Source organism: Cyprinus carpio, chromosome B15, assembly GCF_018340385.1.
Source record: "Cyprinus carpio isolate SPL01 chromosome B15, ASM1834038v1, whole genome shotgun sequence".
Classification (NCBI taxonomy): Eukaryota; Metazoa; Chordata; class Actinopteri; order Cypriniformes; family Cyprinidae; genus Cyprinus; species Cyprinus carpio.
Window position 1 is genome coordinate 27,018,945 of NC_056611.1, and position 14,823 is coordinate 27,033,767.

The following is a 14,823-nucleotide window of genomic DNA, read 5'->3' on the forward strand; positions in this document are numbered from 1 at the left end:
TATGAAATTAAAGTTGGCGTCAGTGGCTAGACAGAATGAGGTAAGCACCTGTTTATGTGCACCGAGCGCTGGGATTGGTCAGATGAATATGCTCCACCCACAAATTTCATTGGGAATTCTATTAGTGAGCATAGACTTTGAACATGCAAAAAATGATCCTCAAGTTCCAGCGAATGTTTCTATACAAACAAAGACTGCCCTTAGGGTTTAGACTTAAATTAAATGGCTTTAAAACATTCACACAAGCAGATCTGATTACTGTCACTTCTCTGACCTGATGACGGGTTTATCATGTGTTTCGCACAACTGGATCCGCTAAACACACACACACACACACACACACACACACACACACACACACACACACACACACACACACACTGACTGAAGCTTAAATGTGTGTTCACTGGCAAGAAGTCCAAGTGTGTGTCAATGGTTTGCTGATATTTTGCTGATATAATTGACTTATTCATATATTTCAGTCTGCGAGCCCCTCCCTCACACACACACACACACACACACACACACACACACACACACACACACAGCCGGATTTCTGTATTTCCTGTCTTTGTGTAAAGGCTACAGCAGACTAAGCATCTCAACACACAGACAGGACAGGAAAAATAAAAAATGTCCAGAAACAGAGGAAGTGTCCAGGGTCAAACTCACTGTGTAAACGTCTGAGTGGAGAACAGTTTGATATGTTTTGATGGAACTCTTTTAAATATTTGCTATGAAATGATTTCTCTCTATCTATCTTGTTGAGCCAGTTATTAATGTTCCACTGTCATCCAAACATCACTCAGTATTAAAAAAAAAACACATATAAGCAATACAAAAAGTCAGCTCTAAAATGTAAAAAAGATTAACCTAAGAAAGTACCACTGCAGAAAGTTGCACAAAAATAACAACTACACTAACACTATGCAAAGTATCAAAAAGAACAAGTGTACCAATCAAATTACACAAAATCACAGTAACAACAGTATGTATCAAAAAAATTAAAAGACAATAAAATGCAACTAAAAAAGGGTTTTCAGTTGTCTATTTTTGATGCATTGCATATTAGTTTTTGTGTTACTTTAGTTATTTTGTGCAAGGTTCTGTAGCAGTACTTTCTTGAGTTGATCTTTTCTGATAGCTTTGTGCTACCCTTTTGTATCATTTTTGTGTGTATTTAAATCCTGCGTGGTGTTTGGTCATCCCAATAAAATGTAACACACATAAAATGAAAAAACAAAAGTAACAAAAAATCTAACTAAAATATTAACAGTACGTTACCAAAAAGTTACACAGCAAAATACAATAACAAACCTAGCATAAAATTACAACAAAATAATGTCTCTCTCTCTCTCTCTCTCTCTCTCTCTCACACACACACACACACACATATACAGTATATATATCATTGCAAATAGTAAACATTAGTAATAGAATATATCATATAATACTCTAATTCTGGTTTATCGCTTGCCTTATTAGGCAAGTTATAGTACATATAGTTAAAACAAACGTAAAACACAAATGTACCAAAAAAATTGAAGAAAGTAACAAAAATAGCCATTGAAGTGAAATGTAGATAGTTATACAACCAAATATAACCCAAACAACAACAAAAAAAGTCTTTCACACACAAATTTATACAACTGCAATTAGTAACCATTAGTAATATGAATCATTTTTGATAATATAATTTTAGTTCATGTAGCTTATGTGCACTTAAATGTGTGAATGAGCGTGTAGAATATTTGCTCAGCATCATCATTAAACAGTGAGATGAACTCTGAGTATATTTACATTTGAAAAAGAATAGCGTGTGAGAGCCGTACGTGTGTGTGTGTGTGTGTGTGTGGCGGTCACTGTGGTTGTGTTTGTTTTGATGATCAGCCATGGTACAGCAGTATTCTGTAGAACGCCATAATAAACTTATTACACATGCACACGCTGCCAACACTCCACTCGCTCGTCCAGAAATAACATCAGCTTCCTCACCGATACACTACATCACCACCCAAGAGCCCCAACACACACACACACACACACACACACACACACACACTGGATAACACACATCTCAGCATAGATAGTTTAACGTGAAGCTGGAGAAAGACTGTGTGTGTGTGTGTGTGTGTGTGTGTGTGTGTGTGTGTGTGTGTGTGTGTGTTGTACAGGAAGTGCTTTCCACGTTAATGAGGTCACACCGCATCATTAATCTAGTGTCAGATTCAGCCTTTCAAACACACACACACACACACACACACACACACACACACACACACACACACACACACACACACACACACACACACACACACACACACACAGTGATTGTATCTCAGTTCTGTAACCAGTTGAGATCATTGCAATTAAGTCTGATTATAATGATTACACAGAATTACTAATAAAAGCGGTAAATGTATTTGTGTGCATGCAGTTTTTGTGTGTCAAGCCCCTTAAGGCATCACACTACCCCCCCCCCCCCCCCCCCCCACACACACACACACACACACAAAGCAGTACTGCTAGAATTACATTAGAGACAAACTGACCATTCACTTGACTGAGATTCATTTCAGTCTCATTCAGATAATTGCACATGATTACACACACACGCACACACACACTCACACACACACACACACACACACACACACACACACGCACGCACAGAGGAAAACTTGAGTTGTTTATAGACCTGTGTTACATTTAATTACAACAACTACATCAGCTTTTATTGGCCATGTTGGAATTTAAAGACACACACACACACAGTTAAATGCTTGAATTACAGGGGAAAACGCTCAGTTATACACATGCTCCCTATTGAGTGTGTGTGTGTGTGTAATTGCCCCTCAGAACTGTGTTTTTTTCTCTCTCTATACATTTGTTGTGAAGATAAACACACAATCAGCTGTTATAGACAGTTTATTCTGTTTCGCTTCTTCTCCTGCCTGACTCCAAGTTTCCGTTCCATATCTCATGTCTCGTCTTTGTGTAAAGCGAGACAGACCTCTCTGCTCTTTTCTACATGTGTGTGTTTGATTATACGACCTCATGGAAATTGCAAGAAAGACTCATAATGAATGTGGGATCATGAAATAATCCAACCTGAAGCACATGAACATCTGGGGCCTGGTGAATAAAGGTATAAATGTCCATTCACACATCACTGAACATGTTAAAGGGGAAGTCTCCTAAAAATGAAACTTTATGACATTCTTTCTTCTGTTGAACACAAAAGAAGATATTTTACAAAATACTGATAACCAAACAGCTGCTGGCTTGGTAGCCACTGACTTCCATAGAATTTGTCCCCATATAAGTCAAAGGCTACCAGAAACCGTTTGGTTACCCACGTTCTACAAAATATATTTTTCTCAATTTTTTTTGTTTTTTATTTTTTATTTACATACAGTATTTACATACAGTAAACTTACATACAGTATTCACATTTTTTTCTATTCTCGCGATAGCTGCAAAAATCACCTGTAACCATAGTGACAGTAACATAAAAATCGACGGTGACGTCATCAAACTGTGTAATGAATGGGAAACGTCTTTAAATGGGTTTATTGCGCTTATAGTGCATTATGTGTACCACAAATTCAAACAGTATCTTTAGAAGACAGCGATTGGATCTAAAAATCTTCAAATGATGCATGAAAACGCACGTGTGACGCGAATGTTGGCCTACATTTGACGCGATAGACAAAGACATTTCCACTATCAAACCAGATGGTTCTCGTTGTAAAAAAGTGCCAGTCACATTAACGTTTTCTTTTTCCACTGTGAAGCTACGCAGTCTGCTGGATAAGAAAGTACGTTTCTACGCAACAGTACGCGACTGCGTGATATAGTATGTACAGTAAACAACGGAGCGCAGGGTACGAGGATGATAATCACATCATATCCAAAGGAAAGATTTACCAGACATGCTAAATGCTATTTGTTATTACATTGTACTAACTCAATAAAGTTTAAATATCTATCTATCTATCTATCTATCTATCTATCTATCTATCTATCTATCTATCTATCTATCTATGTATCTATCTATCTATGTATCTATCTATCTTATGATAGAGAGGTGTGTAACAGTTTCATGCATACCTTTGTGTGTGTGTGCGTGTATATATATATATATATATATATATGTGTGTTTTTTTTTTGTGTTTTTTTTTTTTTTTTTTTTTTTTTTTTTTTTGTGTGTGTGTGTGTGTGTGTGTTTGTGTTTTTTTGATGTATATTGTTGTGGTTTATTATCAGGGATGCAGCTTCAGAGACAGAGAGAGTCTCATCTGGTCCTGATTTGTAACGTTTTGGCGACTTCTGTATTAAAGCATGTTGAGACTGATTCTTACACAGCTGTTAACACCCACACACACACACACACACACACAAACCCACCCACCCACCCACACACACACACACACACACACACACACACACACACACACACTCGCTCACTCGCTCAGTGACAAGTCCAGGTGGGTTTTATTGTTCTGTGGGAATCAGTTCCTACCGCGGTCCACTTGTTGAACTAATAGGGTATTACTGTGTGTGTGTGTGTTTGTGTGCGCGCTCTATTGCTTCTTGTTTTATAGTGTGTGTGGAACTGACTTTAATCGCTAACAGACATTTCCCATAAAACCCAGTTTCTTTCTTTCTTCTGCTACTTTTCCTCTCTCTCTCTGTTCTCAGGCCCGGTCCTCGTTATAAGGTCATAGGCTGAGCGGCTCGTCAATCACACACTCATTAGTGCAGTTTAATGATGCTGTGACCCGCCCACCTGCCTCCAGGGCTCCAGCAGGGGAAGTGAATGGGCCGCGGGGCAAACGCCTGCATTGTTTCTCCTCGCTGCGCCTCCCTCGCTGAGAGAGTTGTGCTGGCGATCAGACGGACAGAATGAAGGTACCAGTAAAACATTCACACACAACAGGGTTATTATCCTCAAATAAATCTATTACAAACATTTTTGTTAGCTGAAACAAAAAGATAAACTACTATAACACATTATATGAAGTGTAGATGAAAATGTAGAATAAGCGAAAATTAGAAATGTTGCCTTACTAAAACCGAACTGAAAGTAAACCCAAAGTAGAAATAAACTAAACCTAAATAGTAATGGGCTACAAAAAACCTAATCAAAATGACAGAAGCTAAGATTAAAAAAAAAAGTCAAAAATGTAAAAAAAAAATAAAAAAAAAAAAAATAAAATAAAATATATTAATCATAAACTGAAAATATAAATATAGTAATATAAATAGTAATCTAAAAACCAAAAACTAATCAAAATAACAGAAGTGCATAAATAATTAAAAATAAAAATACTTTATACTAAAAATTTAAATATACTAATAATAAGCTGAAAATATAAAGTAAAAATTATAGTATTATTTAGAGTAAAATAAAAAAAAAGACAAAAGGACCTAAAATAACTAAAAATTAAACAAAAATGTAAAAAAAAAACTTACTAATAATAAACCGAAAATATAAATATAGTAATATATGTATTAATATTAATAGTAATAATTTTAAAAAGCCAAGACTAATAAAATTGAAAAAAAGCACATAAAATTACTAAAAATGCAACAAATTTTTAAATGAAAATATACTAATGATAAACTGAAAGTATAAATAAAGGAAAAATTTTATAATTATGAATAGTATTATTTAATGAAAATAAATATAAAGAAATATATAAAGAAATATTAATATAATAACTGTATTTTTAGTATTATTTAAAAACAAAGTAATAAAAAGGACAAAAACACATAACATTACTAAAAAAAGTAACTGATCTTTAAAATGAAAATATACCAATAATAGACTGTAAATATAAAAACTAATTCAAAGTATTAATAAAAACTAAAATAATAACACTGCTAAATAAAACTTTGCTAAAATAACACTGATACACACATGGGAAATGCACATGCAGACACACACTGTTTTATGTCGTCCGTTGTGCTTTTGAAACATTGTATGAAATATTCATAAATTATGGGAGACTCTGGCCGTGGACCGGACCAAGGTCATGGCTTAACTTCTCAGAGGAGTGTGTGAAACTGAGCTGTTCATTCATCATCTCTCTCTCTCACACACACACACACACACACACACAGAGCGAACTAATTATGATGGCTTGAGCCACTAATAGGCCTGAAACTGTGGATGTGAGTGAGGTCACAGGTCGTGACCTTTCACCCCTGACAGCTCATTCGCCTCTCAAGCGAAAGGTCACCAAAGAGCACGTCTTCCTGTCTGTGAGCTGATTGGCTCCTGGGGAATTCCTCCGAGCGCAGGGAGTGGAGAACATTCCAGAACGCGGAGGAGGGACGCCGAGAGATAGATGATGCAAACCCAGCGAGAGGAAAAGAAGACAAATTGTTGCGTTCACTGCGCCATCTCTGACCTCAGCCTCGCTAATCGCTGTCTACAGTTTCACGGCACAGCTGTTGTGTTAGTGGCTAACAGAACGCCGTGTGGACGGAAACGCCAAACGCTCACAGACTGAACAGCAGACTGATGCAAATGTCTGTGTTTCTCAGAAAAGCACAAGGTTATTTTCTGCAGTAGAAATGCATGACTTGCAAGAATTCTTGCAGTTCATGCTAAGATATTATTGAGTGAATTAAATTATATTATGCCATGTGTAGTAGTATGCAAGTAAGTATGCATGCTATAAATTATACAATAACATTACAAAGAGACAAAAAAGTGAAGGTATGTCATAACTGGGGCTGTTCTGTTGATTATAGCCTATAATCAACAGAACAGCGTCAGTTATGACATACCTTCACTTTTTTGTCTCTTTGTCATGTTATTGTAGCAAATAAAATAAATGTACCTACAAATATAATATGTGTATGTTGTTTTATGTTTGTTTATTTATTAATAATGAATTTGTTTATGAATTAATTAATTTATAATTCATGAATTTATATGTATTTACTTTTTTACTTATCTAATTATTTATGTATATACTGATTTATTTTACTTATTTATGAATAAATGTATTCATGCATTTATTTAGTTATTCGTTTAACTTATGAATGAATTTAATTAATATACTAATTAATTTAGTTATTTGATAATGCATTAATTTACTAATGAATGCATCATTTTTTTCATTTATTCATGAGTAAATTAATGAATTTATGTATTTATTTAGTTATTAATGAATTATCTAAATTGATATATTTTAGTTATTTACTTACAATAGATAGTTAGTGGTCAGTGCATAAAAAAATACAAAATAGTGAAATTGTGCTACTTACATGAACCATGTAACACACTCAACTCCAAAACTCCATTTTTAAGCAGACTGATCTATTTCTGTCCATTTTTCAATATTGAATGAAGCAAAAATACATATAGCCAACATGTATTTCAGCTTGTCTGCAAAAAAAGCGTGTTTTACCACAGGACACTGGTATAATTGACTTGTCCTGGTTTCTGCAGTGTGTGTTGTGCTGAGAGTCTTGCGGTACAGTAATTCTGACAGTGGTTCTGTGGCTACAATGAGCCGTATGACCTTTGACCTCCAGACTTAATGCATTCCACGTCTGTTTCACTGCTCAACATCAGGACTAAGAAAGAATGTGTGTGTGTGTGTGTGTGTGTTGGAGACAGTAACTGTTCTTAGCTAGTGAGTCATCTACATAGCATCCTTCTAAACACAAATGCATCCTCAGAAGAGACTGATATGAAGTGTTTTACATAGGCCATATAAAATGTGTATTTTTAATTTAAAGTGGTGTTTTAGTATTATATATAGTGTTAAAGTTATTAATATTTTTTTAATTAGCTTTTAGTTTTAGATTTTGACTTAATTTTAGTTTTTTATTTATGTATCTGTGTATGAATTTAGGTCATTTTTATTGTTCTTATTTGTAAAACTACTATTTGTGTATTAATTTTTGACATTTTTATTTTCTTATTTTTAAAACATTACTATTAATATTATGAATATGACTACAGTTATATTTCAGTGCATTGTTAGTATTTTAATTGCAACTTTTAGTTTAATTTTTCTTAATTTTGTTTTGTACTTATGTAATTATTAATTATATATTATGATATATTATTATAAATATTACTATATTTATATTTTGAGTGTATTGTTAGTATATTGTGATTTTAATTTGAGTTCAACGTTTTGTAATATTATGTACTTTTGTTATTTTTAATTAATACTATTAATAAATATCACTATATATTTTTAATGTAATGTATGCTTATATTTATATAAACTAAAAAAGTCTCAAAATTTAAATTAAAAATGACAAAAGCAAATAAAATGAAACTATTGAACTAAACTCTGAACTAATTTTTTATCAATACCCGTCATATTGAACGACAAGTATGTTTATATACAGAATTCCCTCGTATAGCATGATTTTTTTTTTATTATGAAGAAATGCATTCAGGCATTCATCATGCAGAATATAAGCGATTCCACCTTAGAATGTTTCCAAAATAAGGTTTCTTAGTAGGCAGCACAATTATAAGCACATATAATTATGCTGCCTACCTTTGAGAAGGTCAGGACCGCACCTATGATGCCTTAAAATGCTGTCTAGATAGGCGGCATGTGGGTTCAAACAGAGCTAGTGTGTGTGTGCATGTATATATGTATAAATGGGTGTATTCAGGTTCATATATCAGTTTTTTTTCTTGTTTCAGAGAAATAGGGAGTGACTGGAGGAATTCTGAGATGGAACAGATTACCCATAATTCACGAGGATAACTTAACTGGACCTGTTTCCTGTCTGGAGCCGCGAACTGCTCTATAACCAGCGGATCCGGACCGATCTGAGCAGAGCTGAGAGTTTGGAGCCGGTTTGTTAACTCACGTGAGAAATGTAAAGAATTACAACTACACACAGATATTTTCTAACACAAAGCCTTCACACAAACCTGCTGGCATTATGTTTTCTGCTGATTCGATAGATATTTTTGACATTCAAAATGAGCAAAGTGGTTAACGGTAAAGACTTTTCCCCAGTTTAACACTGCATGTAAACATCTTTACTAGTCTTCATATGTCTTGTGTTTGATATCAAAACTGTAGGATGCAACGAAACCCAACAATTTCAAAATGTAAGCGCATTTTCTAGTGTTGTGGGGTTTTATAATTAGCGGGTTTTTGATAGTTATCAGTGTTTTGTTGTGTGTAAACACACTGGACACGCACTGACAGCAGCTTGACGCTACAGTTGCTAACATGTTCCGAGTGATTATTATTGCGCCGTTGCTAAAGGGGGAAGTTGTTGCTAGGCAGTTGCTAAGGTATTCAGAATGGTTTCTAATATGGTTAACTGAAATAAAATATAATATCATAAACTTAAACTTGCATTTTAGCTAGTTGCCAAGGCAATGTTTCTCAATTTTATTTAATTTGATGTACAAAAATAACTAAATCTGAAATAAAAATGACTATATAGACATTTGAAAGAAAAAAATCTAATAAAAATGAAGGGAAAACAACAAAATTACTAAAACAAATTACAACTTAAAATGAAAAATATGATAATAAAAACCAATTCAAGGTATTAATAAAAACTATAATGATAGTTGCTTATAAAGAGGAGGTTTGTGTGTTTTTGATTTTAGGTGTTACCAGTGTTATTGTAGTATTATTTATATACTGTTGTAGTATTTATTCATACTTTAAATGAGTTGTTTTCAGTTTCATTTTAGTTTTAGTGCCTTTATGTGTTTATGTCCTTTTTTAATATTTCTATTTATCTTTCATTTTTTTTAATTAAACATTTACATTTTAAAAGGAACATCTCTAATTTTCATTTATGCATTATTTTTTTTTTCGTCTAATATTTATATTTATTCTATATTTTAGATTACAAATATTTTATTTTATTTTTATTTTCACACACTGAAAACAGGTTTTTATAGTTTTAGTTTTAGTCAATAATAGCTGAAAAAATATTTAACGCTTCAAAATTTTTAGCGATATAGCTGATGGAAATGGCATTTATAGATAAAGAGAATATGCGTAAAAAAACCTTTGCAAAATTTGTCTCCAGCCTGTTTCCATCCAACTTGCTTTTTACCGATAAAATGGTGTGCGTGATGACGTCATCCCTAAAAAAAAACCGGATTGTCGCATAAGTTTTGGTCTATCGCAAAAAAATAAAAAATACTAATAATAATCACCCTTGAGCTGTTTCCTTACATAATTTCACCTGTTGTGCAAATTACATAGACTAGTAGCATATTCTTCATCCATTTGAAAATAAACTTTATTATATAGGGTATTATTTAATTGTATATATCTACATAAAATAATTTTTATTAACAAGTGTCAAGGTTTTTTTTTGTACTTAGGCCTTTAGACTATTTAGATACAAACCCGATTCCAAAAAAGTTGGGACACTGTACAAATTGTGAGTTAAAAAGGAATGGAATAATTTACAAATCTCATTAACTTATATTTTATTCACAATAGAATATAGATAACATATCAAATGTTGAAAGTGAGACATTTTGAAATGTCATGCCAAATATTGGCTTATTTTGGGATTTCATGAGAGCTACACATTCAAAAAAAGTTGGGACAGGTAGCAATAAGAGGCCGGAAAAGTTAAATGTACATATAAGAAACAGCTGGAGGACCAATTTGCAACTTATTATGTCAATTGGCAACATGATTGGGTATAAAAAGAGCCTCTCAGAGCGGCAGTGTCTCTCAGAAGTCAAGATGTGCAGAGGATCACCAATTCCCCCAATGCTGCGGCGAAAAATAGTGGAGCAATATTAGAAAGGAGTTTCTCAGAGAAAAATTGCAAAGAGTTTGAAGTTATCATCATCTACAGTGCATAATATCATCCAAAGATTCAGAGAATCTGGAACAATCTCTGTGCTTAAGGGTCAAGCCCCGAAAACCATACTGGATGCCTGTGATCTTCGGGCTCTTAGACGGCACTGCATCACAGACAGGAATGCTACTGTAATGGAAATCACAACATGGGCTCAGGAATACTTCCAGAAAACATTGTCAGTGAACACAATCCACCGTGCCATTCACCGTTGCCGGCTAAAACTCTATAGGTCAAAAAAGAAGCCATATCTAAACATGATCCAGAAGCGCAGGTGTTTTCTCTGGGCCAAGCCTCATTTAAAATGGACTGTGGCGAAGTGGAAAACTGTTCTGTGGTCAGACGAATCAAAATTTTAAGTTCTTTTTGGAAAACTGGAATGCCATGTCATCCGGACTAAAGAGGACAAGGACAACCCAAGTTGTTATCAGCGCTCAGTTCAGAAGCCTGCATCTCTGATGGTATGGGGTTGCATGAGTGCGTGTGGCATGGGCAGCTTACACATCTGGAAAGGCACCATCAATGCTGAAAGGTATATCCAAGTTCTAGAACAACATATGCTCCCATCCAGACGTCGTCTCTTTCAGGGAAGACCTTGCATTTTTTCAACATGACAAACCACAGCCCACATACTGCATCAATTACAACATCAGGGCTGTGTAGAAGAAGGATCCGGGTACTGAAATGGCCAGCCTGCAGTCCAGATCTTTCACCAACAGAAAACATTTGGCGCATCATAAAGAGGAAGATGTGACAAAGACCTAAGACAGTTGAGCAACTAGAAGCCTGTATTAGACAAGAATGGGACAACATTCCTATTCCTAAACTTGGGCGACTTGTCTCCTCAGTCCCCAGACGTTTGCAGACTGTTATAAAAAGAAGAGGGGATGCCACACAGTGGTAAACATGGCCTTGTCCCAACTTTTTTGAGATTGATTGAGGTTGATGCCATGAAATTTAAAATCAACTTATTCTTCCCTTGAAATAAAACATTTTCTCAGTTTAAACATTTCATATGTCGTCTATGTTGTATTCTGAATAAAATATTGAAATTTGAAACTTCCACATCATTGCATTCTGTTTTTATTCACAATTTGTACAGTGTCCCAACTTTTTTGGAATTGGGTTTGTACTAGAGCATCAAGCAATATTCATAAACAGGTGCAGTTGTATTTATTTATTTTTTTTCTAGTTAACTTTTATTAGACTGTATTGGAAATAGAAATGTTCACTTCTGTGATTTCGTTTCTCCTAACCGACAACCGGCAGTCGTTAAGCCATTATTAACCATTAACCGACAAGATTATGTTAAACTGCATTTAATTTCACATCTCATACTCCATACTGTGTCACATACTATTATTTTTTTAAATGATCAGCCAGTGTGGAGTGAATAGTATGCAGTATGTAGTACATGTGTGTGGTGTCACGTCAGGTCGCTCAGTTTTGGGGTGAATCCAACCCGGTCTAATTTAATCAGAGTTTTTGGCAGTGCTCTCCTCACTCAAACTATCTAATTAATTCACTTAGTTAATTAACTCTCCTCAGCCTGAATCTAATTATGCCGTCCGTTCACAGACGAGTAGCTCTAAACAAACATGTTTTATTCCCTCATTTACTCTCCGTCTCTCTAGGAACAATTAGAGAAGGAGAGCTTTGTGTTGGTTCTGCTCTTTCTCTCCGTGTCTTTGTGTGAACGCAGGGGACTCTACGGCGCACATGCTCAGGTTTGCTCGGGTTAATGTTTTCTCCTGAACTTATCTTCTCTGTCTGACCTATTTCCTCTGGCTAATCACTTTTGGGAAAGAATCCTAAAGTCTCTATCTCTATCTATCTGTCCGTATCTTTCTGCTCCTTCTCCTCTTTTTGCTTCTTCTCTGTAGTGGTTTATGGAACTTTGAGTTTTTTTCCAGTCTTGTTCTTGGAAGCTTTTAACCCTATAAAGCCTGCTGTGTTGTATTTGATACACAAGCCTCTAAAAGATCAAAAACCTGTCGCACTCCATGCTTTCTGTCATCTGACTGATCTGTTTTATCATGTAAAAACTCTGTAATTGCACAAACATCCAGCTTCAGCTGGAGCTTCTCGTGTCAAATCTTGACTGATTTTGATCAAGTAAAGGTCAGAATAACTGCAGTAATATTTCCAGATGAACACTTTCTGGACTGAAGCAGTTCAGCTTTACTTGATTCTCCATCAATCATGTTTTAGAGTCTCAAATCTGATCTTCGGGATCTTTTGAGGAGCGTTTGTTTCCAGGAGCTTTACTTTCACTGTTCCTCAGCGGAGGAATGATCTTCACAAGCCTCCAGAACATCGCACATCTTCTGAGGAGCCTTTATTTCTTCATGTCTCAATCAGCACTGGATTGCATTGCATTATATGCTTGGATCATTTCAATCTCATCTTAATAAGACATACTACTGGAAATATAGAGTGACCACTGATATTTTTTGTTAGAATCTGCAACAAATTGCATATTTTTGGTCAGTTTGAGTCTGCATATGCAAAAAACACATATGCAGACTTTAAAAAAAAAGTTTTTTTAAAAGGTTTAATAAACTGTTCAATTAAAAAAATAAATAAAAAATCATTATTTCCTTTTATAGTTTAATTTGGAACCTGCTATATTCTCAGTGTATTTTAAAGGAAGTAATTGAAAAGTCATGATTTACTCACCCTTATGTCATGTTAATGCTACTTTAATACTTCGTGTTAAAGAATAAACCCTGACATGATTACTTGAGGAACATCAGCTCAGCTAACAAGGAACATTCTCAGAACTTTAGCTAACATTCAGGTTCTCTCAAACTTATGACCAAACATTAATAGAATGTTTGTTCAGAGTTATCCTGTCTTTAAAAATGTTCCTAAAATGTTAGTACAAGACATAGTTCAAAGAATGTTTTATGGAACGTTCATCAAACTTTTTTTAAATGTTAATTGTTTTGGAACATTCAGAGAAGATACAAAAGTAACACTTGTTTCATGTTCGGAAAACTATATAATGGAATGTACACTTAACATTTGAATAACCTTAAAAAAGACATTGGACATTTTAAATGCTCAGAGAACATTCAGAAATAACTTTTCATAACTTAAAGGGAACAATAGCCAAACGTTCTTAGAAAACATTATTGTTAGCTGACAATACATATAATGTTTTGTCTTGTAAAAAAATTCAGCTTCAGATTATGCCGTCCACTTTTAGTCCCTAAATTTGTGAGGTATTGTGCAACAGGACACACTGTACAATGAACGGCGTCCCTTGTAAAAACATGCGTGGCCTTTGACCCTGCGTGTGTTTTGATAGTGTTCATTCCTGATGTTTTCATCACGCTGCTCTGTTTTAAATCCTTCTGATGGCACACACACACACACACACTGTGTCTCCATCTTTCTGTGAGTCACTGGGCTGATGGTTTGTTGCTGTTTGGATAACTGATAAAACATACAGACTCCTGCATGTGTGTTGAATGATTGACTGTGGCGCCTACAGGTCATGCTTTGTGTACATCACCACACACACACACACACACACACACACACACACACACACACACACACACACACACACACACACACAAATACGTTCGCTCAAAGGTTTGTTTCTGTAAACACTGATTGTGTATAATGAAACTGCACATAAAGAGAACACATTTACACACTGTATTCAATATTTACAGATGCACACTTGCATGACCATTCAAACACATAGAAAACTGTGCAGGCATCAAGTTAAACAGATTATTTGGCTACATATACACAGTTTCTACATCCTGTACAAAACTAGGGTTTCTGTGATCCAGTGGTTTGGATTGGTGTTGTTTTATAGTGTAATTTATATATTATTACTGCATTTTAATTTTAGTTGAAGTAAAATGTTAATAATTTTATTATGTGCTTTTGTCATCGATTTTTTTTTTTCTAGGAATTTTACAGCTACTTTAAAGCGCGTATTATTTCATTTAGTTTTAT